We start from the raw sequence: 26,189 nt of genomic DNA on the forward strand, positions 1-26,189 counted from the left end.
GGATCAAGCAGTTTCTCTCATCCCACTGGATGTTGCAGGTAGGTTACAGTTCTTAATACACAGGCTGATTTTCCTTCTTAGCCTTGGACCAATCTCCTCAGTTCTAAGTCTTTGCCTTATCAGCATTCTTGTTGCCTTCAACGGAGGTGGGGGAGGAGAGAGGTAATTGCATGATGCCACTGTCCCTTATTTTATATCCTCAGTCCATGTCTGGGCTAGTATTTTCCAGGCACATGTCCTGGTGGACCTTGACAAGTCACAGACTTGAGCAATCCCCATTGTGTGATGCTTGTGCAACGCTTACAGAATTGTAAATCTCGTTTACAACTCCCCTGCTGATGAATAGTTGTTTAACGCCCACAAAGGTGTGGGTCACCTCTTTTGTTGTCTCTGGAGAACTAGCAGTGGCCAACTCCCAAACTCACAATGTATTTCAATAACCATACAACAAAATCTCAACTTCATACACACTAATGATATACATATATTGACAGAACGATGGCTTTCAGCAGATCATGACCTTTCATGAGATTTTTACATGGCTTGCTTTGTATGAAATATCACAACTGTATAGGAGTGATGAATATTGGGGTTACAGGGTGCTACTTTGAGGTACAGTGAGTCACAGGATGATCCTTAGAAAATCTGTCTCTAAATTCCCAACATCAGCGAAAACATGGTCATTGGCTAACAGACACTAGAGTGGAGTTCAGTGGGAATTGGAAATCTTGCCATTGTTTCAGTGAGAGATTGATAAAGCCCCAAGTATCTCAGCAATTTAGTTATTCCAAGCAATTCAGCACAAAAAATTAGCTACTTTGCAGTTTTATGGTTGCAGAGGTTTAGATATCACTTACGGATTCTAATGACTCAGCATCTATTGGACCCAAATATTTCCAATTTGGACCCATCTGTGACCCAAATCTGCAGCCAGTCTTCCTTTCTCCATTTCTTATATTTTCTCTCCCTCCCCCAACAAGTTTTTCTTCCTTACTGTCTTGTTTTTGCCAGAACAAAGAATTTTTGTGGAAGCCATTCTACAATTCCTGCCATCTTCTGCTAACTGACCATCCTTTGACACAGCACTTTCCAAGCACTCCCTGCCAAATAATTTGACAGATGTCTGCTTAAAAACCATCTGTTCTTGGCAGATGCTAACATCAAATGCTTATCAGATCCTGAAAGTTTGATTTCTCTTATGACTGAAACCAGATCCTGTTTCCCTCTGGATTTAGATGGACTTGAATCCCATGAAGTTGACAGTTCTTGGGGTTGACAGACAGTTAATATAATGCCAAGTCTGAAAAGTCAGCATGCTGAGACAGTAGGTGGTTCAGAAAAGAACCACCAATACCCTGACTGTTCAACTGCTCTTCCTCCTTAAAAGGGCTAAAAAGTTTTGATCTTGCAAACCTAAAATTCATTTGCAAATCAGAGATATTTCTTTAACATCTTGCTATTAACAACTGAGGAAAGTCAAATCTTTCAGGAATTTTCCCTCACACCAATTTTAAACTACAGTCTTCATTTATGGATCATGAACAACTTTCCTCTTTTTGGAGACAACATAGATTCAACAAACAGCATCCAATGTAATGAGCTACCATTTCTCTTTTAAACCTCATTATCTGGTTGATGGATGTATAACCTTCTAATTGATAAGGCTGACACCTAAATCTTATGGTACACTTTAAAATGGCAGATCCGTAACTCATAAGATTTTATTGAATTTTTTACATCGAAGAATAAGCATCAGAGACAATATGCAAGGTATATATTTTGCTGACTGGATAGTTTGATAAAAAACCCAAAATGGCAAGATTCTGTTGATAATTTAAATATCACATATATGTGATAATTTATATTGCCTGGAGTTGAGGTTGAAGGATTAAAAGTATTGCCTAATGAAGGAAAAAGGAAGGGACCATGGACCTGCCTTCACTGCAACAGTTAGCTCAAATTTGCACAGGCCAGGCTAGCTCAAGTGAGAGCAACCACAGTGCAAAACACTGGAGTTAAACGGAGTGATTTGATTAGCAGCACAGAATGATTGGTCTGGCTGATGATGATGCTGCATCCCCACCGCATTACTAGCTCCAGCATCAGCACCCCTTGAGCTTCAGCCCCATTGTCCCAACAGGCTACCTAGCACCGCTTAACCCAAGCCAGAGATCTGTGTGTGGAGAGGAGTTGAATTGGGGGGATGGGGGTAACACTCAAGTTATAACTCAGACTAACTGTGCTGTGAAGACATACCCTATGGGGGATATGTTTCAGGATTAACCAGTTTATACATTAGTTGGGAGCAATAGCATAAAGCTATTAGAGCATGGTACTCAGTTTGATTGTTCGGCAAGGATATTATATTTATATACAGTGTGAATGTAAATATGTACACCATGTGTGCTTATAATATATCCATACACAGACGCATATCAGATCCATCTATGGCAAGTTGAAGGGGGTGTGTGATGGGTTCAGTCAGAGACACCCCCCCCTTGGGACTGTCACCTGATGTGCTGAAATTACCTCCAAGCCCATTTTCCCTGCCAGCTTGGGACTTCCAGAACCCTGGCTTGTTGAGCCAGACACATTAGCCTGCTGCAACTAGACCCAGGGTCTGGTCCATGCCCCCCAAAGCTGCAGACAGCTTAGCAGGTTACCGGTCTCCAGTTCCCAATGGGATCCAAACCCCAAATAAATCCATTTTACGCTGTATAAAGCTTATAGAGGGTAAACTCAAATAGTCCATCCTCTATAACACTAATAGAGAGATATGCACAGCTGTTTGCTCCCCCAGGTATCAATCACTTACTTGGGGTTTATTAATAAAGAAAAGTGATTTTATTAAGCATAAAAATAGTATTTAAGTGGTTTCAAGTAGTGTCAGTCACCAAGCAAAATAAAGCAAAACCACTCAAGTCTAAGCTTAATACATTAAGCAACTGATTACAGGTAATCTCACCCCCAGAGATGTTCAGGATAGGTTGTAGATCCTTGATGATGCTCATAAGCGATGGTTACATAACCACCACCCCGGAGCAGATACCTACATGCCTCCAGCTTTCATCCAGACCACACCACACAATCCATTGTCTACAGCCAAGCTCTACGATACAACCGCATTTGCTCCAACCCCTCAGACAGAGACAAACACCTACAAGATCTCTATCAAGCATTCTTACAACTACAGTAGCCACCTGCGGAAGTGAAGAAACAGATTGACAGAGCCAGAAGTTACCTACTACAGGACAGGCCCAACAAAGAAAATAACAGAACGCCACTAGCCGTCACCTTCAGCCCCCAACTAAAACCTATCTACAACCTATCCTGAAGGACGACCCATCACTCTCACAGATCTTGGGAGACAGGCCAGTCCTTGCTTACAGACAGCCCCCCAACCAGAAGCAAATACTCACCAGCAACCACACACCACGCAACAGAACCACTAACCCAGGAACCTATCCTTGCAACAAAGCCCACTGCCAACTGTGTCCACATATCTATTCAGGGGACACCATCATAGGGCCTAAATCACATCAGCCACACTATCAGAGGCTCATTCATCTGCACATCTACCAATGCGATATGCCATCATGTGCCAGCAATGCCCCTCTGCCATGTACACTGGCCAAACCAGACAGTCTACGTAAAAGAATAAATGGACAGAAATCAGACATCAAGAATTATAACATTCAAAAACCAGTCGGAGAACACTTCAATCTCTCTGGTCACTCGATTTCAGACCTAAAAGTGGCAATTCAACAAAAACTTCAAAACCAGACTCCAACGAGAGACTGCTGAATTGGAATTAATTTGCAAACTGGATACAGTTAATTTAGGCTTGAATAAAGACTAGGAGTGGATGGGTCATTACACAAAGTAAAACTATTTCCCCATGTTTATTCCCACCCCCACCATTCTTCACACATTCTTGTCAACTGCTGGAAATGGCCCACCTTGATTATCACTGCAAAAAGGTTTCCTCCCCCTCCCCCGCTGGTAATAGCTCACCTTACCTGATCACTCTTGTTACAGTGTGTATGGTAACACCTGTTGTTTCATGTTCTCTGTAAAATCTATAAAATCTCTCCACTGTATTTTCCACTACATGCATCCGATGAAGTGAGCTGTAGCTCATGAAAGCTTATGGTCAAATAAATTTGTTAATCTCTAAGGTGCCACAAGTACTCCTTTTCACAGTAATTAAATCACTTTTGCATGCCCCCACTCTGCTCCTTGTATTGGAGGTGCGCATCCCCACTGGGAGCACTTGTACTGATTTAACTGAAAGGCAGCAACAGTTGATGCAAGCAATGTGGTGTTTACAATGACACTGCGTCGACCTAAGCACTATGCCTCTAGCGGAGCTGATGTTATTAAATCGGTGTAGTTGATGGTTACATTTTAGCATAGACACTTAGAGTTAGGTTGATGTAAGCTGCCTTATGTCACCCTAACTCTGTAGTGTAGACCAGGCCTCAGAGTGAAAGTAGAACGTATCTGTCTTTCCAGAGTGCACAGACATTTGTATGATTGCTTCAACCACATCCACAACCATTCACCTCTGCTGGGATAATGTGGGGCTTCCACAGTGCAAAGGGGTACACGTCACCCACTGTGGATCATCCCTAGTCTAAGCATACAATAAATGGGGCCTTCAGTTCTAGGGGAACTTGAACTTTCATCACACTTTTCTAGCTGGTCTCTTTTGAGCCACAGTATAAGCCAGCTTTCTACTTGTGAAGATCTTTCTGCTATTATTTTACAAAGTTGCCAATTCTTGCATATTTTTCATGCTGCATAATAAGATTTTGACCCCTGCTGGAGCCAGTTTGGGGATTTTGTGAGAAGCACCAGCCCTCACCCCATTTCTAGCCCTGCCCAAGGGAAAATCCCCTCTCATTGGCTCTCTTACCCACTTTCCCACCACCTGGGGAAGGGCAGCCTGTCAGGGTGGCAACAGGATGCAGTCGGAACTGTCCCTCCCCCTCAGAGGAATTTCTGGGTCAGGGAGAGAAAGAAGGAGCAGTTGCGACCATTCTCACAGAAGGGAAGGAAGGAGCAGAAAGAGCCTTGCAGCTCAAAGCAACTCCTCTTCTTCCCCCATGTTCCTTCTCCCCCCCCCCCGCCCCACAAGAGGGGTCAGTGTGCTTGCTGCTTCTCTCCCCATCTCTGTGCTCCAGAACTGGGAGAAAGGGGTGAAGAATCCCTGGACCTACAGAAGGAGCAGGTGTGTGCAGGGAGGTCACCCGGCCCATGTGGAGCATAATTAATTGCTGGGATACAGGATGGGCAGATGTGGGATGGAGTGGGAGGATACAGAATTAAGTCATTACTCTAAAATTTGGGAGAGTTGATAATACTAATGGATACATGCATTGGGGATGCTCAGGGGGAGTTTTTTTTAAAAAAAAAAAAAATCAATCAAAAGACAGACCAAAACCAATATAACCTTAAACAACTTCAGGACTTTTGGGGGCAATCTCAGGATTTTTTGGAGTCTGACTTGAGATATTTTACCTTTTGGGGGTTGGCGGTACTATGTTAATCTGCATGCATTTGCTGTAGGAGTGTTTGCGGAACGCTTTGATTACTGCTTTTGTTTCAGTGTGGTCCTTGGTGCTCACTTTATTAGCGATTGGATGGCTGACATGTTCATTTGCTTCTTGTAGAGTTATCACTTAGAGAGGAAATGGATAGTGCTTATTTTCTGGTTCTGTATTGGCTGGTAGTGGAGTCTGATTAATAGTTTTACTAACTTTTTCCTTCTTCTCTACTTTCTCTGTTCTCACAAATGAATTTGCCCTGTTTGGAATTAGTTTGCTTATGCCAATTGCAGATTTGCAGACTATGAACAAGATCTGAGAACACTTCATCTTTCAAATTGTATTGAATATGTGGCATTTCTAGTTGTTAAATTACCTGTTTTTGAAATGCAATAAATAGTTTGAATTGATAGCAAGTGTTACTTCAAGGAAGGTCTCATTTTTTTGTGAGAACAACGTTTCTCGATGTTGGTTCTTGAAGGAAAAATTTTTGGCAGTTATTTCCAAAACTGTTCATTATCTAATTTTTCAATGTAATGCTATATAGGCATTCCATTTATTTAATACAAAGCTATAGCAAGTGGATATTGAGTTCTACTATGTGACAATGGTAAGAGTCACTTTCTTCTGACAGCGAACTAAGAACTATATTACAATAAGGAATTCTCCCTACATTTACTCACTGTGTGCTTCATTGTAGAACTTTTCCCAAAATTTTCTAGCCCTATCCTGTCTGGCTTCTTGCTAAGTAGAGATTTTAAAATTGTATTAAAGTGAATGTTTAAAAAATTATATAATACATACGTTGGGAAAAGAGTGTCTGTACATCCGAGTATAGTGTTTATATTTGTGGATAATCTAAAAGTTAGTTTTTAAAAACTACATAATCAGCAATAACCCAAATTTAGGTGAATAGATTTAACAGTACAGTTTAGATATTAGAATCTGAATACTTGGGTACATCATTCATGAAAAGTTGTACAGGGATTTGGTTGTGGAAAGCAAAATATATCAATGAGTGGAGATTGTCCCTCAATAATTGAGAATTAGGTTGGTTGTCTATTTAGACAATACAATCCATGCGGAAAGTATTTGTTACTTTCCTGACTGTGCTTCTCATTGGCACTCCAGCTCATCCCTCCTGGTATTGCCAATGTCCAGATTGGCTCAAACACACAGACTTCTCTCTCATATGGAACCAGCTCACAGGTCATTGTGGACCAGGTTGATGTCACTAAAGTTGTGTGCAGTACTGCCTAAAGCCTGCCGTGAAAGGAGTACCTAAGTGAGAGAGATTTACAAATGTTGGGCTTCTTGCAGGGAGCATGAAGCTCTTTTAAACATCCTGGGGCCTTTTTAAATACCAGTTGTGGGCTCCTGGCATTAGGGCCTGATCCTGAGAGATTAGGAGTGCTTTCAAGTCCTATTGACTTCATTAGGACTCGGGGATGTTTAACACTTCAGGAGGCAGTCACTATCATGCAGGATTATTCCTATGCTAGGCTAGTTTGGGCGGAAGTGAATTCCTTCCTGGTGACCATACCTAGCATCTATTCTAGGTCCTGCTCCCTCCACACAGTTGTATATGGAGTTTGTTTGTCCAATTCTTTTAACAAATACTATTTGAGGACGACTTACCTGAAACTTCTGTTTACATCTGAAGTCATGGCAAGGGTCAAATTGGTAGCTGTTAATCCACACTTCTCGGTACACAGTTTGAAAAAATCTTGTTGAGTTATTTGATGCTATTATTTAGTCCCAAATGCTGATGTTCACTTCACCACTCCAATTCTTTAAAGATAAAAAATAGATTTCAGTCCCTTTCAGATTTCAAAATACTTGAACTGATTTTGTCCCATAATGTTCAAATACAAGTGCCAGATTTTAGGAACCTTAACCTAGTCAAAGACTCCTAAAAAAGTGATCTGGTTTTCAGAGTTATGAGCATTCATAGCTCCCATTGAATTAAATTGGATAATAGTTTGAAAATTGTCAAGGTGTCTCAGGACATGCATTTCCATCAGATATTCCATAGGGCTAGAAGAACCTTGACGTGCACTTAATTGAAGAGAGATCCACTGAGGAATGGAAAGGAGATAAAATAGCATAATTGTGGAAAATGCTTCCTGTGCAAGGTTCCCACACCACTACTACAAAGGAAATGTTTCGTTTCAGATGACGTAACATAAGGTGGCACAATGCATTCCATATATTGCTCTTCCCTGGCATGCATGGAAACAAGGTATTTACTGAAGAGAAGGGTTGGATGAAAACTCTGTCCAAACTGTTCTGACAAAAAGTCGGTTTTTAAACCCAAAACATTTTTTCCATTTTCTCTGACCCCTCTCCACCCTCCAATCTAGTTCTACTGGAGCAGCAGCATTAAATCATTCACAGAAAGGCTGTTACAACTTTCTATAGTTGATGGCTGAGCTGAAGTTTTTCAAAGCTCTCTAAGGGAGCTGGAGGCCTAATCAAGCCTCCAAATCCTTTAGGAGGTTTTGAAAATCTCAACCCAAGCAGATTATACATATCTATTTACTCCCTGTAGCAGATGGAGTACTCACTGGCACGGCGCCTCCTGCTGGTCAGCTCAGGAATTAGCTCTTTTCCAGCTTCGGAGCACCCTCTGCTGGCTGGTGTCTCACCTGCCTCAGGCCCCCATGTCCCTCCTAGACCCTGGTGCCCCTTTCCTTTGGGGTTCTGCCCCAGCATACCCCCACAATTTGTCTCCCCTCCCCTCTAAGCCTACCTTGCCTCAGTGGCTACTGCCAGTCATTATCTACCCCCTTTCACTGGGGCAAACTGCAGTCTGTAATGGCCACTCATCACTGGCAAGGGGGTAGGACCTGCGGCCTTTGCCTATCCCCAGGCTACTTTGCAGGCCCAGTACCTTTTGTAGGCCTTCAACAAGGCCTGCAGCCTGGGGGTTTACTAGGCTGGAGTTCCCCAGCTCCCTTTGCCTTTCCCCAGCACTGCTCTGCTTCAGGTACCTTGCTCCCAGGCAGTTAGCCCTTCCCACTCCAGGGCTAGAGTGAGACTGTTTGCCCTCTGGCCTGGCAGCTCTTTTATAGGGGCCATCCTGGCCCCGATTGGCTGCCTTCCAGCCTTTTCTTATTGGCTCTCAGCCCCAGCCCTCTCCCAGGGCTGGCCTTTAATCCCCTCAGAGCTGGAGCGGGGTGACCACCCCACTACACTCCCTCATAAGTAATAGACTGCATGCTAAGATTACAGATTGAATTTTTCAAAGCAACCAAAGTGCTTTGGAAACATCTTCCATTAAAACTGATGAATGATGCATCTAAAATCACCAGAAATGCAAATCTGAAAGTCTCAACCATCATATGCACATAAGGAGAGGCCAACATTCAGCTTTAAGGTCAATTGAGCTTTTAATACAAAATTGATTCCAGATTAGAGAGTCAAATTTCATTCTCATGAATACTACAGCATTGTTGATTTGCAAGTCAGAGCTTCTTTAATTCACTCAAGAATTCAGTAACTGGACAAGAAATGGAAGGATGGAAAAGAATTAATGACCAGCCATCAAAGTTAACATTTCTTTTCTATGAGTATAAATTAGATTTTTGCACACTTGTTTATCACTCTTGTCTGTGGACGATGGAATGCATTGGCAGGGAGGATCTGACCATTTTCGGAGTCCATGATGCTGCTAATTAATGACAGAGGTGCAAATGTTCATAAACCAAGAGCTATCCTTATAACAATGAATCAGTTGTGTAAAACTGATGGCAAAAATTGAGCCCACAGAAGCAGAACACTAAACACTGGAGGTGGATGATGGTGTACACATAGTGGAGTGTGTTGAGGTGGTGACAAAGAGTACATAAAATGGGAGAAGGGATGCTACAGTATTTAAAACAAAAATCACTATTCATTATCAGAGCTAGGAGGAATTTTTCAGCCAAATTCTCCCTTGTGCCCCCCCAAAAGCAGATTCCAGTCAACCATAAGATTTTGAAAGTGTGTGTTAAATGCACCAATTTTTTTTATAAACCAGAAAAAAGATTCTGAAAAAAAATTAGTGTTTCATTTTGATGTTTTCAAAATGAAATGTTTTGATTCTCAGTGATTGTTTTAAAATTTGCTTTTTTTTTTAAAAAAAGTTTTTAAAACTCAAAACAAAACCATTTTGTTTTGTGTTCACCCCAAAATTTTCCCCCAAATTTGCCCAGAAAAAAAATGAAAAAACCCCAAAACCTCAATTATTCTTACAGCTCTATTCCTTACAGCTTCATTCCCCTCCACCTTATCCCCTATTCCTCTCCTTCCCCCTTCCTCTAGTTTCTGAACCATTGTAATCTATACCCAAGACAGAGATACTGATACAGCCAAATAAGATATGATGACAGACTGCATACGTAAAAATAAGTCAGGACTCCAGCCCATTGAATCATAGCTCAAGTAGGAAGCTTTGCTATCTTGTACCATATGGCTGGAGCAGGAAGTTGAGAATGTTGCTCAGATGCAGATATATCAAGTCTGATTTCACCTGGCTTTACCAAGGTACCAGTACTAAGGACTGAACATACCAGTTTAGCAGAGATGATTTCACTTGAGCTATAGTAAATCCTCACTTAAAGTTGTCCCGGTTAACATTGTTTTATTAGGTTGATGATCTATTAGAGGACAGACAGACATGTTTAAAGTCATGCAATGTTCTGTTATAAGGTTGTTTACCCCGTTCCACCCGCCCGGCACTCCTGCCAGGGAGTGGGCAAGCCCCTTACCTTGCTCCCTGGCAGGAGTGCCGGGCGGGCGGAACGGGGTAAGCCCCCATGCCCCAAACCCTCTACACCCCTGCCTCAACCAAGCTTTACAATCAGTCGGTGAGTACAGTATTAAATTGTTTGTTTAAAATTTAAAAGACTTATACTGTATATGTATATAATGTCTTCTCTGGCAAAAAAGTTTCTCTGGAACCTATCCCCCCATATTTACATTAATTCTTATGGGGAAATTGGATTTGCTTAACATTTGTTCCTGAAAACTACAGTGTTAAGCGAGGAGTTACTGAACTTCCTAAGAGGTATCAAGCACTTAAACATTTAGGGAGCTTTAATAAATGAACTGAATATCTGATAGTTTAAAGCTAACACAAACAAGCAATAGTGAACGACACTTCATTTCTTAAAAGGAATACATAACAGCTGTTTCTAGACTGGACACCACACGCAACCCTACTAACTTTTGCACACTGCAGCAAGGTGGCATGAGATTCAGATGTTGTCCTTGGGACAGTTAGTAAAATAGCCAATTTATGTTCAACCAAGTACCAAAGCTCTCCTAGTACTTCCAGAACTTCAGCGATTGATGGTAGCTGACACTCAAAGACTTCATCGCACCCAGATATGGTTCTGCCACCACAGGAAGCAGACAAATCCATTCATAGCCACAAAGAAGACTGAACTAGATTATTCTTAGTAGAGGTATAGTGGGTGGACCAAGCTGTCCACCTCTTGGAACAGCAAGGGTGATTGATGGAGGTGAAGAAAATCTTGTCTCCTGCACAGCCATGGCTTACTAGTTCATAAATTCTTTACACTGCAATCATTTGGTCTCAGACCAAAATACACCCTCTCCCCCTTACTTCAGCTATATTACACCTTGCTTCATCGGTCACAAGTCACGTGTAGAACTGTGACCTGCAAAGATAGAAGAGGAGATTTGAAAGGATTTCTCCCCATTGCAGCTGGACGTCAGATCCATGTCACTTTGGAGTGTCATCTCTGGCCGTGAGGAGTCTCACCCGGACATTGGGCAGGGTCAGAGACTGGGATCCTCTGCTGGGATCCAAGTTGACCAAACGCCATCTATATCAGACTCTGCTGCAGGGCACCAGCATAGATGCCCACCTGCTGTTTGCATGCCCACAACAGGCAAGTCCATTTGTAATGCTGTACTTGCTGCTGTGTATTTGTAAGAGGTTTTTGTTTTTCTCCGTTTAAAAAAAAAAAACACACCCCAGAAAACACCTCTTGGGGAGGAAAAGGCCACTGCTACTTGGCAACACCCAGCCAGAGCAGCCTGTACAACTAACACTGTGTAGAAGCTTGGGCTAGCGAGTGTTCACATTTGCTTTTCTTCAAAAAGCAATATGGCTGCAGCCATAGTAGTTTCCTGCACACGTATTTAACCTACCCAGTCTCTCCCTGCAACACTACAGCTATGCTGGGGACAGGAGGGCATTACAGCAATACAAAAACAAATATCACTGCTTAAGCCATTAATTTCCAACTTATCCACTGCCCAATTCTTTTTCTACCAAACTCAAGGTAAGATATTTGGCTGCCGGTAAGGAGAATGCAGCACTGGGGAGTGAGGGAGAGAGGTGCCATATTGCTCACCTTGTGCTCCTGCAGCTCTGAAGTGTCATGTAACAGACAGGACCCAGGTATAAGACAGAATAACCTGAAGGTTGTTCTACCCTGCAGCAGATACCAGTGACCACTAGGCACCAGTATAGTAACCTAGAGATCAACTGGTTACACAGGACCAAGCCTCATTCCCTTTGTTCTGGCCACACCCCCATGCCAGCAGGAAGTGGTATGGCTGCACTGCCTCTAAACCACTGGAAGATTCCAAGTACTAGGGTGATCCTGCTTCAAAGCTATTTTGCTCAAATGATAGAGCATAATGCAACCCCAATGCAGTGGCAAATCTAGGCTGAAGTTTGTGGCCTAAGCCAATCCCTTCCTTTCCTATTTCCTGGCAGAATGGAGGTGTTAGCACACAGTGCATCAGTGTCACTAACAAAACTACAGAGAAATGCCCTAAGGAGGTACTTTTGAGGGCCAAATTGATGCATGGGAACATGGTCCAAAGTCCTAAAAATGTTATAAAGGGCATATTTGGACTCAGAATGAAGTAGTGAATGGCACTAAACCCATGACATTCACTGTTTGGGCATTGTGTGTAGATGAAACAGAAAACTGATACTGTATCAAAACTGCACAAGTTTGTTATTGCAAAGATAACTGGGAAAGTAAAAAAATACATTCTGTTTCTGGAAAGAAACAAGGGATATGAATCCTGGAATAATTCCACATGCACCCCTCCCCTTGACTCTGTAATAGAGGAAAGAAACTACTGCAAAAGTTCACTACTTTAAGACCCTTTGTATTATAGGGTACAGCTGGCTGAAAGTTTTTCCATCAAAACTGACAGAAAATGCCATTTTCATCTCAAAGCGTATTTTGAAAAACTGTATTTTGTCCAACATTCCCACAGAAAACAAATATATTTTGGAATAGAAAAGTTTTCAGTTTCAGGAAATTTTTGTTTTGGAAAATTTCAGAGTTGTGTTTTGGATCTAATTGTTAGTTTCCTGACGTGTCTGTAGTAGTGCATAACATGCACTACTAGGATGTGCTACTGCCAGTGGCATGTCCTATTCTTGCACAATATAATAGCTGAAATATTCCATTATATTTATTTTTCTTTTAAAAATCCATTAAAGGCAGCTGCTAATGAGTGTGAATCAAACGTTACTGTTTTTAGATCGATGGTCTCCTGTTTGCATTGTAATGAAATAGTTTGGTGTTCCAAGGTTTGCCAGATCTATTGTAAAGCAGGGCACTTTGAAATTTTAGCCAGCTCCAGGTAGCCCTTCACCAGCAGGCCTGGATACAGTCAGTAAGCCTCCTTGCTCTTCTTTACTGCTACATGACCAATTTTCACTCTGGAGCTCCTAAGTGTACACACAATGTGTGTGCCTAAACACTCAATTGGGCCTTTAGATGTCCAAATGTCAGATTTGGGTAAATTAATTTAGGTGGCCAAGTTTGAAATTCAAGCCCAGAGATTTCAGCCAAGCTATTCAAACTTGATTGCCTTAAATTAGGAACCTAAAGAAGTGGCCTAATTTTAGAGTGGCTCAGCACCAGCAGCTCCTACTTCAGTATTAAATTAAACAATTTCAGTAACCTGGAACATTCCTCCAACAACTTTTCTTCAGTGTATTCCTGGCAGAACAGTACAAATGACTGATTTGTACTCACATGGCAGATGCAATCTCTGAAAAACCTGAAGTAAAACCACCCTTTAGACAAAGGCATCCAATAGCTGACAGTTGAAGTCAGCAATGATCACACTTGAGATAATGTGAAAATCGCTAACAGCTCTGGTACTCAACCATGAGAATGGATTGCTAAGGGATGTGATAAATTGTCTCTCACCTGGAGTCTTTAAATCAGTGGTGTGAAACTCACAGCCTGTGGGCATAATTATGTGACTTGCATTATATACTTGTGTTCTACAGAATCTTAGCTTTCATTTAAAAAAAAAAAATTTCTAGCCTTCACAGCTGCAGAGATAACCTTCCAACAGTGAACTGAGTGTAAACAGATGTCAATGTTTGTTCAAATCTGCACACAGCCTGAAACAGTGACTCTGGGGTGCAGAGTCCATGTCCCCTCCAAATCTCCTTGGAGCCAGACCTCTAAAGCCCAATGACACTTCAGTTTCAACTAACTATCCCACTGTGGATTTTTTTTTGTGCCACATGGAACAGAAAAGGGAGGGGCCTTACAGGGGAGGAAACTGGGAGTTGCTGCAGGGAAGGACAGAAAAGACTCAGTGTCTACACTTACAGCTGTGCCACTGTAAGAGCGCTCGTGTAGCCAAGTTATGCTGATGGAAGAGCTCTCCTGTCGACATAATAAAACCAGCTCAACGAGCGGCAGAAGCTATGGTGGCAGGAGAGCATCTCCCGATGACGTAACACTGTGCACATGAGCGCTTATGCCAGCAAAACTTGTGTTGCTCAGGGGGGTGTTTTTTCCACACCCCTCAGCAACAAAAGTTTTGCTAACATAAGTACTTGTTAGACATGGCCAAAGACTGAGAAAAAGGAGAGGAGGGAAGAAAGGGAGAGAGAGAGAGAAAAAGACAAATGTGCTAGGTGTGGGGGGAAAACAAAAACCAAACACAAGTTTTTAATGACACAAAGCGCTGGTGTGAACCGTGCTTCGTCAGTGGGAGTGGTGCTCCCAGTGAGGAAGCCACCGCCCCTCATTGGGGGTGGTTGTTTTTTTTGCCGGGAGAGAGCTCTCTCCCAGGGACAAAGGGCAGCTACACAGTGCACCTTACAATGGGGTGGCTGCAGCAGCACAGCCGTGCCATTGTAAGGTTCGCAGTGTAGACATGCATAAAAGATGCTCTAGTTCAGTGGTTCTCAACCAGTGGTCCAGGGCCCCCTAGGGGGCCATGAGTAGGTTTCAGGGGGTCCGCCAAGCAGGACCGGTGTTAGACTCACTGCGACCCAGGGCTGAACTGGATACAGTTACACTTCTTCTGCAGTTTCCACTGAATGCATCCGATGAAGTGAGCTGTAGCTCACGAAAGCTTATGCTCAAATAAATTGGTTAGTCTCTAAGGTGCCACAAGTCCTCCTTTTCTTTTTGCGAATACAGACTAACACGGCTGTTACTCTGAAACTTATACCACTGTAGCTTATTCTGGTCAAGCTCCTTCATATCAGTAGAACTGCATCCACGCTACAGGTTATACCAGGATAGCTATTTTGCTGCATGCACGTACCTGTAATAGTTACATCAGTACAAATCTGTGAATAGAGCAGGCCTTACCTGTTTAACAGTAACTGTTTCATGTTACCTAGGGAGGTTGTGAAATCCCCATCACTGGAGACTTAAGAACAAGTTAGAAACCTGTCGGGGATGGTCTAGATATGCTTAAACCTGCCTCAGCACAGGAGGCTAGACTACATGACCATGTGAGGTTTCTTTCAGCCCTACAATTCTATGCATAGTCCTATTGCTGTCATTGTTACTACTCAATGTGAGTACAGATGCTAGGCTTATGCTCAGTGTTAACACTATTGTCATAATTCATCTTCTGGGTCTGGGATAAATGTTATGAACAGATTTTATTAAAACTGTTCAATTCTTTGATAACGTGTTATTTACTATCTTTCAACCAACTAAGTTTTATACCAGTCCAACTCTAAAAATAGCATGCAAAAGCATATTTTCTAGTATGTATTTATTTTTCCTCTAACGTTTCCCTTTTAGGGAAGTCACATGCTAGTCAAGTGCATTTCCTGATTTCATGGATGTGGTGTGTTATTCTTCATACAAAATTCTGGGTGTGACAGCCAGAGATGTACTGTGGGAGAGTAAGGGTTGTTCTGCATATAAAGGGCTGCCACTTACTACTTTGATGGCACTAGTACCTTTCACAAACCATCCCAGCTATTCATTGCATTTGAGAAGAAATCAAATTAAGAGACAAGGCTTATTACTGCTCCCCCTATAGATGTGGTCTTCGTCTCAGTTTCCCTCAATGGTAGTCAAGCAGAGATCTCCAGCTAAACCAAAACTCCCTCCTTTCCAGAAGAGAGACTAAAACAAACAGTTTGACAAACCATCCTTGGTCCAGTTTCTCTCCCTCAAGTGCGAGAGCAATCCCCATTACCCCCTTGGTGCAGGGCTGTGAATAGGAACTTCTGCCCATCATCTCATGAGCGCTAGCCTGGATCAAAAGGAATTCCCTGCCGCTTCCTTACTTTTCACTTTAAATGAGGTGTTTATGCATCACATCTCCATTACCTTTCTCTCTCAAATTCACAAGAATGACCCGAGTGACTTGCCAATCAGGACCCAGAGGTGAGAAACATTTCTCTCACAGCCAGTTATTTAAACATCCCTCCTATTTGTTTGAGCCAGCAGTCTCCTAGTAGAAGGTTTCAGAGTAACAGCTGTGTTAGTCTGTATCCGCAAAAAGAAAAGGAGTACTTGTGGCACCTTAGAGACTAACCAATTTATTTGAGCATAAGCTTTCGTGAGCTACAGCTCACTTCATCGGATGCATACTGTGGAAAGTGTAGAAGATCTTTTTATACACACAAAGCATGAAAAGATACCTCCCTCCCACCCCACTCTCCTGCTGGCAATAGCTTATCTAAAGTGACCACTCTCCTTACAATGTGTATGATAATCAAGGTGGGCCATTTCCAGCACAAATCCAGGGTTTAACAAGAACATCTTGGGGGGGGGGGGGGTTAGGAAAAAACAAGGGGAAATAGCCACTCCCAGTCTCTATTCAAGCCTAAGTCATTATGCAAGGTAACCTAAGTTAATTGTATCCAATTTGCAAATGAATTCCAATTCAACAGTTTCTCGCTAGAGTCTGGATTTGAAGCTTTTTTGTTGAAGAATTGCAACTTTCATGTCTGTAATCGCGTGACCAGAGAGATTTGTTAGGCCTGTCCTGTAGTAGGTGACTTCTGGGAACTCTTCTGGCTCTATCAATCCATTTCTTCACTTCCGCAGGTGGGTATTGTAGTTGTAAGAATGCTTGATAGAGATCTTGTAGGTGTTTGTCTCTGTCTGAGGGGTTGGAGCAAATGCGGTTATATAGCAGAGCTTGGCTGTAGACGATGGATCGTGTGGTGTGGTCAGGGTGAAAGCTGGAAGCATGTAGGTGGGAGGAGCGGTCAGTAGGTTTCCGGTATAGGGTGGTGTTTATGTGACCATCGTTTATTAGCACTGTAGTGTCCAGGAAGTGGATCTCTTGTGTGGACTGGACCAGGCTGAGGTTGATGGTTGATCCCTAACAAAGAAAATAACAGAACGCCACTAGCCGTCACCTTCAGCCCCCAACTAAAACCCCTCCAACGCATTAAGGATCTACAACCTATCCTGAAGGATGACCCAACGCTCTCACAAATCCTGGGAGACAGGCCAGTCCTTGCCTACAGACAGCCCCCCAACCTGAAGCAAATACTCACCAGCAACCACATACCACACAACAGCACCACTAACCCAGGAACCTATCCTTGCAACAAAGCCTGTTGCCAACTGTGCCCACATATCCTATTCGGGGACACCATCACAGGGCCTAATAACATCAGCCACACTATCAGAGGCTCATTCACCTGCACATCCACCAATGTGATATATGCCATCATGTGCCAGCAATGCCCCTCGCCATGTACATTGGTCAAACTGGACAGTCTCTACATAAAAGAATAAATGGACACAAATCAGATGTCAAGAATTATAACATTCATAAACCAGTCAGAGAACACTTCAATCTCTCTGGTCACGCGATTACAGACATGAAAGTTGCAATTCTTCAACAAAAAAGCTTCAAATCCAGACTCTAGCGAGAAACTGAGTTGGAATTCATTTGCAAATTGGATACAATTAACTTAGGTTACCTTGCATAATGACTTAGGCTTGAATAGAGACTGGGAGTGGCTATTTCCCCTTGTTTTTTCCTCACCCCGCCCCCCAGACGTTCTTATTAAACCCTGGATTTGTGCTGGAAATGGCCCACCTTGATTATCATACACATTGTAAGGAGAGTGATCACTTTAGATAAAGCTATTGCCAGCAGGAGAGTGGGGGGGGGGGGGGGGAAGTATTTTTTCATGCTTTGTGTGTATAAAAGATCTTCTACACTTTCCACAGTATGCATCCAATGAAGTGAGCTGTAGCTCACAAAAGCTTATGCTCAAATAAATTGGTTAGTCTCTAAGGTGCCACAAGTACTCCTTTTCTTCTAGTAGAAGGTGTTAAAGGTCACTTGGAATATATTCCAGTTATGAAATGTATTAGGGGAAAGGGGCGAGAGTTCAGGCAGCCTCTAAAATATGGGAGTTCATTTACCTTTTAAATAGACTGCTGTGAATTTAGGCATCCAGAAGTCCTTTGTGAAAGAGCCAATACATTCTCTTAGCTGTTCCAAACACACATGCTGTCCTTGACAGGAAAGCTAGTGACTGCAGTTTAATACTCGTATTCAGTTTTCATACTGACATTCCATCTCCCCAGTTCTCATGGGCTGGGAGATCTCAGCATGTTCTATAGGTCCACATTTCAACCACCACGTGAGTGAAGAGACCTTACCTAGCACCCACTAACTTCTGCTGCATAAATATCTAGCTCTCATATAGCGCTTTTCATCAGTCAGTTCCAGAGCCCTGTACAAAAGGAGGTCAGTCAGGATCATTAACCCCATTTTACAGATAAGAAAATGGAACCTCAGAGACGAGAAGGGACTACCAAAGGTCACCAGCAGGCTAGTGGCAGAGCCAGGAATAAAATCCAGGGTCTTTCAAGTCCCAGTCCAGCACTCTGTCCATTAGGCCACTGAGGACGTTAATGACTACTGTTCTGCATATATGTTCCTTAAAGGTACAATGTTCACATCATTCCTGCTGGTGCAATGGGCATGTGATGTGCATAATCTTGAGCTCCCCTACATGGTTTGCACCTCTCCGCTGCCCCTGGATGTGGAAAGTCAGTACAGCACGCTGGTCATGCTCCTCCCCTTCCAGTGTGCTGGGTTTCCCCTTACGGAGCAATGTTTTCCAAGTGCTGCTGTGATTTCCCACCCCACACAGCTGGGCTTTGCATTGCTGCTAGACCGGCAGGTGTGTTTCTCATTTGGTGGAAACCAGTGCAAGTTTTATCAGTTTGGTATCCATCGAGTCTGCACAGTGTAGTGTAAGTTATACACTGAGGTGGCAGGAGGTGAGCATAGCAGAAATCCGCACAACACTGTTAAATGAAGGAGCCCTGATTCACACACTTGTACAGCTGCACAATCCTCTACACTCCTGGTTCCAAATTTAGCCCTAGCTACCCCAAAACTTCTGTCTTCTTTGGGAGCAGCACTAGCTATACCAGGGACAAATCAGTGTATCCAACTGCTCCTCTAGCCATGTTATCATTTATCTCTATTACAGCAATGCCTAGATGCTCCAGTCCCATCATGCAAGGTACTTTACAAAAATAGCCCTTATCCCACAGGTACATATGAGAAACTGATAAGGGGAGTGCAAGGCAACAGTGAGACAAAGGTCAGTGTGATACGCAGCAGTCACCCCACACCAACTGCCAAGCCATTACCAAGCTTTCCATAGATGACATGGCAGAGGAGAGCTTTAAGGAGGAAGTCAGAGGATGACAAAGGCTGGGGGGCATTTCTGGGGAGCTGCTCCCATGCATAAAGGCTGGCAGGAGAGAAAACATGGAGGTGTTTGTAGGAAAATTTTTTACAAATGGGCACCTCAAGTCTAGCATGATCTGCACAACAAAGAAGGGAATTGACATCTCAGCAGCATATCAAAGGCAATAGGTAAGGTGAGGTACGCAGAGAAGGGCCTTAAAAGACAAGAAGTTCATATTTGATGTGGTGAAGAGGAGCCCAGGAAACAAAGGAAGAAGTGATATGGTTAAACTGATAGACCAAGATAATGATCTCTGCACAGTCCCAGGCTGCACTCCAAGGATCCCAATCACAGGACCCACTTTCCAGAAAGTGCTGAACACCTTCTCTCTGAAAATCAGGCCCTTTTAAGGTGTCTCAGATTGGACACCCAATATAATTAGTCACTTTTGAAAATCTTAATCCTTATACTCACACTGATAGATGAAACAAGCAGGCCTTCTCCACAGCTCACAGAGAGCCCATCAGTACAGGCCCCAGAGTATGTTCCCAGGCAGTTTTGTTTTCCAAAAATAAGCAATATTAACAAAATCCATCTCCTCAGTCCACTTTGGGCTACAGTTTCCTGAGGATGTTCCTCTTTACCTCCCAGGAGCTCTCTGCAGAAATCTTCTGGGTTCTGTTCACAGAGCACTATCACCCAGGACTTTCTCCCTGAAGGCACCACCACACCCTTGCAGTACTCTGACTCACTAGATCTCCCTTCCCTATGGGTCCAGGTGCCCTCTTTTAAACCTAATTTGGGTCAGCTGACCAGTCAAAGGTGCATTGGCCCTGACCCCTCTTAAAGGGCCCAGTGACCATAGTATTCTTTTGACTCAGCCTCTTAAAGGCTAGAAATCTGATTCCCCTTTCCCTTTCCTGGGGCTTTCCAGTAACAATGAGTAAACCGCTCTGTATCTCCCATTCCAGTTACATTATTTAAAAGCAAAGTTTATTTGGCAAGGGGTAGAAACCAAAGTCATAAAAGTTGGTTAATCAAATTGATACTTATGTAGCACTTCTCTACAAAAAAAGTGCCACTAAGCCAGCCCCAGAATTTAGATGATTTGATCTAACCTAATATGAACACCACTTACTTTGTTCAGTAGAAATTCATTTGTCTTTGTGCATAGTGGATTGCATCCTTCATCCCAGCTTATATCAGGTAAGAGACAACAAACAGTTTCCTCACCGATTACCTCCTTCCAGTCTTGCATGACTAGCCATTAGTCTTAAAAAACTCCAAACCACATCTGAGATAGGCCTCTTTTTCCTCTAATGACTTCCAATACTTGGATAGACATTTAGCTAGGCAAATCCACGTGTGAACAGTTCAGCCCCAGAATTTCCCAAGGCAATTATTCATATTGAAGTTACATAAAGTTTCAATGAAGTTTAATACAGAATTAAAAGTCAGATATCCACACCTATCCATGCAGCTCAAACCACAGTTAGAAATGATTAGGCTGAGGAATAGTACCATATCTCCACAAAGTGGTCTGGCAGAAAGATTTTTCTCCATCATTGGAGTTAATACACCACATATTTCAAAGGGTTCTACACCTAGATGGCCATAGCTTCAAAAGCTCTCAGCAAGAGCACACAGAAAAATAAGACAAAGCATGTTCTCTCACACACTGGAAGAAGCTGACAGCCACTATACAGAAGCAAGTGAAAATGAGAAATAATGGAGATGTGTCAGGAACTGGGGGTCCACAGAGCTCTTAGGAGCTAGCAAGTTCCAACCTGGTACCCAGGGCCCTGCTAACAGTTGCCAAAATAGAAGCTGAACCCTGACAGAGCATTCCAGTCCTGGAATCCCACTGGCAGAAGAGTCAGGGTCCTGATTAGTTCACCACTTCCATATAAACCCAGCACAGGACCAGGAAGTTGTCCATGCAACTGGGATTTCCCTGCTTAGGACTGCTTCCTCTGCAATACCTGATCCTTGCTACCGCTCTCCTGGTAACCTGACCCTACCTGCCTCCTGACACCCGACTCTCAGTTTTGCCCTCTGACTTGCGTTGGACTCTGGCTTTCTGGCTTGCCTGGTATCTGACCCGGCCTGACTACAGACTCCTGCTCTGACCACTAGATCAGACTGCCCTGGCCCCATCATGACAAAATGAGAGCTACCAAGGGGAAATCCAGGGGAATAGCATCAAATGGACAATGAATATTAGAGTGACACAAATGATATAAAAATGATTATCTAAGGAAACGAGTTCTGTTTCCACTGGAGTCAATGGGTAAACTCCTAATGATATTGTTTGCAGGCTCAGGTCCATAGCAATCATGACATACTAAACATTATAAAGGAAAGAACGTAGTCCCATATACTCATATTGCCAAAAAGTAAAACCCTCCACCATGGCAGCACATGCTGAAGCCAGCATCTCAAGATACTAGTATATAATGCAAGGTAATGTCCATGTAAATGTGATTGCTTCTTCATAGTGAACTATGTCACTTTCAAAATATGCCCTTTGATACTGCCCCCTTGGTTTCACTTCCATCCCTGAATAAGGGCTGGTGGCGTGGCACAAGAGAGGCCCGGGGCAGATTGTGCTTTGAAGACTCTGGCTTGACCTGGAGGAGCTATCAGAAGAATTGTGCTACCTGGAGACATTCTCATATGGAGGTCCAGGGAGCACAGAGGAAGTGTGCCTCCAGCATCATCCTGTACATTGGAGTGGCATGTTCCATCTAGTATATCTGGCCAGCTCTTCCATCACTGCTTCAGTCAGAGATGGGGCAACATCCCTGCCTCTCTGCAGGTGGCTTGTGCCGCAAGGAAGACTGAGTGTACACAAGGACCATAACTGTGCCTGACTCTTGTGGATCATATATGGCTGTAGCCCTTTGTCTCCCAACCTCTCAGTGCACCTGCACAAGGGTGAGATAATCTGGTCCTGAAGATGGTATGTTTCTGTAGCACAGAATACTCTGGGACCACGTGAGGTGTCTAAGAAGTTATATTAAGATATATATTAGGTGCTCTTTAACTCACAGATGAGAGCCCTATCAATGTATGCTATCCAGATGCCTGTACTGCACTCATTACCTTAGCATCTGAGCATCTTCTGAGGCAGGCTAAGCCAGCATGTAGGGATATACTCAGACATTTTAATCAGAAATTGAAAAAACAGTTCATACTGTGTCAGATTCAAAACAGCACAGGCAAATCTCAGTTTGTTGAGCCCCAGTCAAGACTGCTGCTAGAAACTCCGTGCTGAATTCTTGGCTTATTTCAGGGGGGGAAAAATCATAAATTGAAGCTCCTTCACTGTAGAGAGACCAGTCTGTTGAAATGTTATTGCTGTTCACTTGTGAAACTGGGCCAGGCGACTGAAAAAAAGAAAACTCATTAGTTTGCTTCATAATTGAATAACCTCAAGCAATTGCTGGAGTAACACTTCCATGATCTGTTTCCCTTTATGAAATATTGGGCAAAGAAAAGGCACTGGCTCGAGGACACAAGAATTGATAAATAAGTTTTTAGTTTCTGAAGGCTGTTTACACTAAGTAACAGTTTATATGGGAAATACAATTATTCCTACCTACATAAGCATGATGAGAATATTGGAATCTGTCAATGTACATACATTCTTAATACCAACTCTAAGCGAGTCCAGCATCTCCATAAAAGTGCTCATCCGTTGTTCCCTTAGCATCTCATTTGGCATTGTACATTGGCTTGTGTTGCACCAAACTGCATTATTGAGCATTATTTAGTGCCCAATCCTGTGAGCCCTTATTTGCGTGGGAAAGGATTGATTGCATGTACAAATAAGGGCTGTCAATTAACTCAGACAGTGACTTTCAGTCAAATACATTATTCACAAATACAAGTTTTTATCATTCAGATGCATTCATTATGCCCTTGTACATGCATCTGAAAAACGTGTGATCTGGCCGTGCATATCTGAATTAAGAGTTGAATACAAAAGTTGGAACTGAAGCTCCAAACATTTCTGTCAGTGAGTAGTTCCATTGATACCAGTGAAGCTATTCCAGTTTACACCAGCTCAGGGTTAACCATTCATTACAGCTTCTACTGATCATTTATTAACCTCTTATAAACTATTTATAAGTATACCCTTAATTTCAAGCGTGTACCAGATTTTAAAAGATCCACAAGTGCAACGACAATAGATGTAAAGGTTTCTGGTTTGTAAGTGCAAAAGGTGCACCTGAGTTGCACTCTGGAATGCTCATTTGCAAATTAAATTAGGGCTTTTTCGTATGGAAACAGTTACACTTATAAACAGTACAGCAGTTAAGATGTCTTTTGAAAGTGTCTTTCTGATCCTGCTTCTATCTAAATCAATGGCCAAACACCCAGTCATAAAAGGGAGCAGGATTGGGCTCAACTTCAAACACAAGTCTCTTTCTGCTGATTGTGTGCCATTCTCTGGGGGAATGGGAAAGCAGGGCACAGAAAGGAGTTGTTTAGTGTTAGGTTTCATTGTATACAATGTACTTTGTTCCCTGTTTGAGGATTAATTGTACTTTTTCCTGAGAGTGAGAAGAGACTGGCCTAGTCCTTCACCTCAAGTGGGTTGAGCCCAAGCAGCCACACTGTATTCAAAAATACATTTTGGTAATGACCTTGAAGTGCTTGTGTTGTGAAAACTCTTCAAAGGAGCATTTAACGACCGCATATTATTCAACAACATTAGTGAGCCTCCCTTTTGCCTCTGGAGATTACAGCAATCTACATTTCATGTATTTGTAATAATTAGGTAATAAACAATGGGAGACAACTTAGGACACTATAAAACAAACGTTTTCTAAGTGGCTTCAGTTATTACGCTCTGTCACAATTCCTGCAGCAAGGCCAACACACTACAATGGAGGATTCAGTTCCCTTTGCCAGGACTATCATGGCAAAGATTTAGAATTCGTTTTCTCACCTTACCACACAGTAAATTGCATGTGGTGTGGTCAACTGTCAAGGGGAAGTAGATCCTTGTCTGGGTCACTGAATCGACTATTTGTCAGGGCTCCAGCTAGTCCTAATTATGAAAGGTGTAGCTACATATTGCCTGTCTTGTGAAATTTGCTTCCTTCCCAGAGCTCTAGCCAAGATTGTAGGGAAGAACCTTACGTTTACACTTAAGTTTCACTAGCATAACTATGTCAGTAAGGGCTGTTATTTTCTGACAACAGAGCTATGCCAGTCAAAGCCACAGTGAGGATGCAGTTGTACCCGTATAAGGCACTTCATGACACTATAGCTTTTTTTGCTGAACTGGAATAAGCTAAACTGCCTGTACTAGGGGGTTGATGCTTTTGCCTACAAAGTCTTAGATTTGGGTCACATTTTTGAGCCTATTTTTGCATCCTTACAGGCCTGGGTTCGTTAGTTATTAAAGAAAGCAGAGACACTGCTCTTCTGTGACTCGAGCAGCTGGGATCCTAAGCAGGGCCTTGGTTTGAGCTTGGCTCAGATCCTGGGACTCACTTCTAGCCAGGGTTTGGGGAACACTGCACATCTGCCCCTCTACAGGAATAAGAATGGCCTTGGACATTTCCATGAAGCTGTATTTATTAGTCCAATTTCTTTCCCCTAGTCACGGATCTTAATTTTGCACACCTGTATGTGCATGGACCGGTTTCTGAAGAGTGTGCTGACATGCCCTAAACTGTCCCTTGTAAACACCTGTTAAAGAGAAGCTTCCCTTAAACAGTTGTACAAATATAAGTGTAGCTTATATGCCTCTTTCCAGAAAGACAGAGGGGCTGCAAGCTTATTCAAATCCACTTGATTAGGAATTCAGTAGAATGTACGAAGATAGTATTTCACTATTCACCAAGCTGTCATCTTGCCCTGTTGTCATCTACTTTCCATTATTCTATGAGAAATTCAAAGATAAAAGGCTGCAGAGCTGTCACTCTGATGTAACTGGTCTTTTCTGCAGAAAAGGAATTGGAGTGTTCCTGGCATTGACAAAAATCTTAGATTGAAAATACCATCCTTATTCAAGAGAAGTCCACCAGGGGTAGCTTTTCAGGGACACTCAGATTCACCAAGTGTGATGGTTACATAGGAACACATGGTAGGAATTGCAATGCCAGAACACGTGTTCATCTAGTCCCATGTCCTGTCTCTGACAGTGGCCAGATCCAGCTGCTTCAGGAGAAGATCCAAGATGTCCCAACATGGACAACTATGGAATAACCTGCCCATAAGGAAAGTTTCTTCCAACCCCCCCATCAGTTACTGATTGGCTCATGCTCTGAAGCATGAGGGTTTCCTCTCTTAAACCCCATTATCCCATCCAATCTAACTGGAGATGTGGATTATAAAAACATAAGTCTCTAATCCTTTTCTGAACCCTGCTAAACTCTGAGCCTCAATAGCAGTTTGAGCCACTAAGCTCCACTGGTCAATGCCTAGAATAATACAATTTACCTTTTTTAAATTGTGTTGCTTTTTAAGGCCATTTAATGTCTCTGAACCCTTTCCAGTTTTGCTGTAACTTTAAAAGAATGTCCTGAACTATATAAATTATTCCAAATGAGGGTATGCCATCAGTTCCAAGAATGGCATTAAATATTTTCAGTACTAAGTTCTGTCCCATGACCTACACACCCACAACTCAATTTATCATCTGCATTGAACAGGCTGTCATTGACCAGTCCACAGTGACAGCC

General features: G+C 42.7%; 1 protein-coding gene across 2 annotated transcripts in view; it reads right to left on the reverse strand.

The window, feature by feature from the left end:
- The window catches only part of ST6GAL1 (ST6 beta-galactoside alpha-2,6-sialyltransferase 1), a 256,245-nt gene that overhangs the window by 34,106 nt on the left and 195,950 nt on the right, over positions 1 to 26,189 (reverse strand). The window contains exon 10 of one of the 2 annotated variants that reach the window (XR_006284037.1): positions 22,691 to 22,877. The exons of the other annotated variant lie outside the window; for it this stretch is intronic. The gene's annotated coding sequence lies outside the window, so the exon portion shown is untranslated. Of the gene's footprint in view, positions 1 to 22,690; positions 22,878 to 26,189 lie in introns of those variants that run through there. 2 annotated transcript variants of the gene reach the window in all.

The sequence above is a fragment of the Chelonia mydas genome, chromosome 9 (assembly GCF_015237465.2).
Source record: "Chelonia mydas isolate rCheMyd1 chromosome 9, rCheMyd1.pri.v2, whole genome shotgun sequence".
Classification (NCBI taxonomy): domain Eukaryota; kingdom Metazoa; phylum Chordata; order Testudines; family Cheloniidae; genus Chelonia; species Chelonia mydas.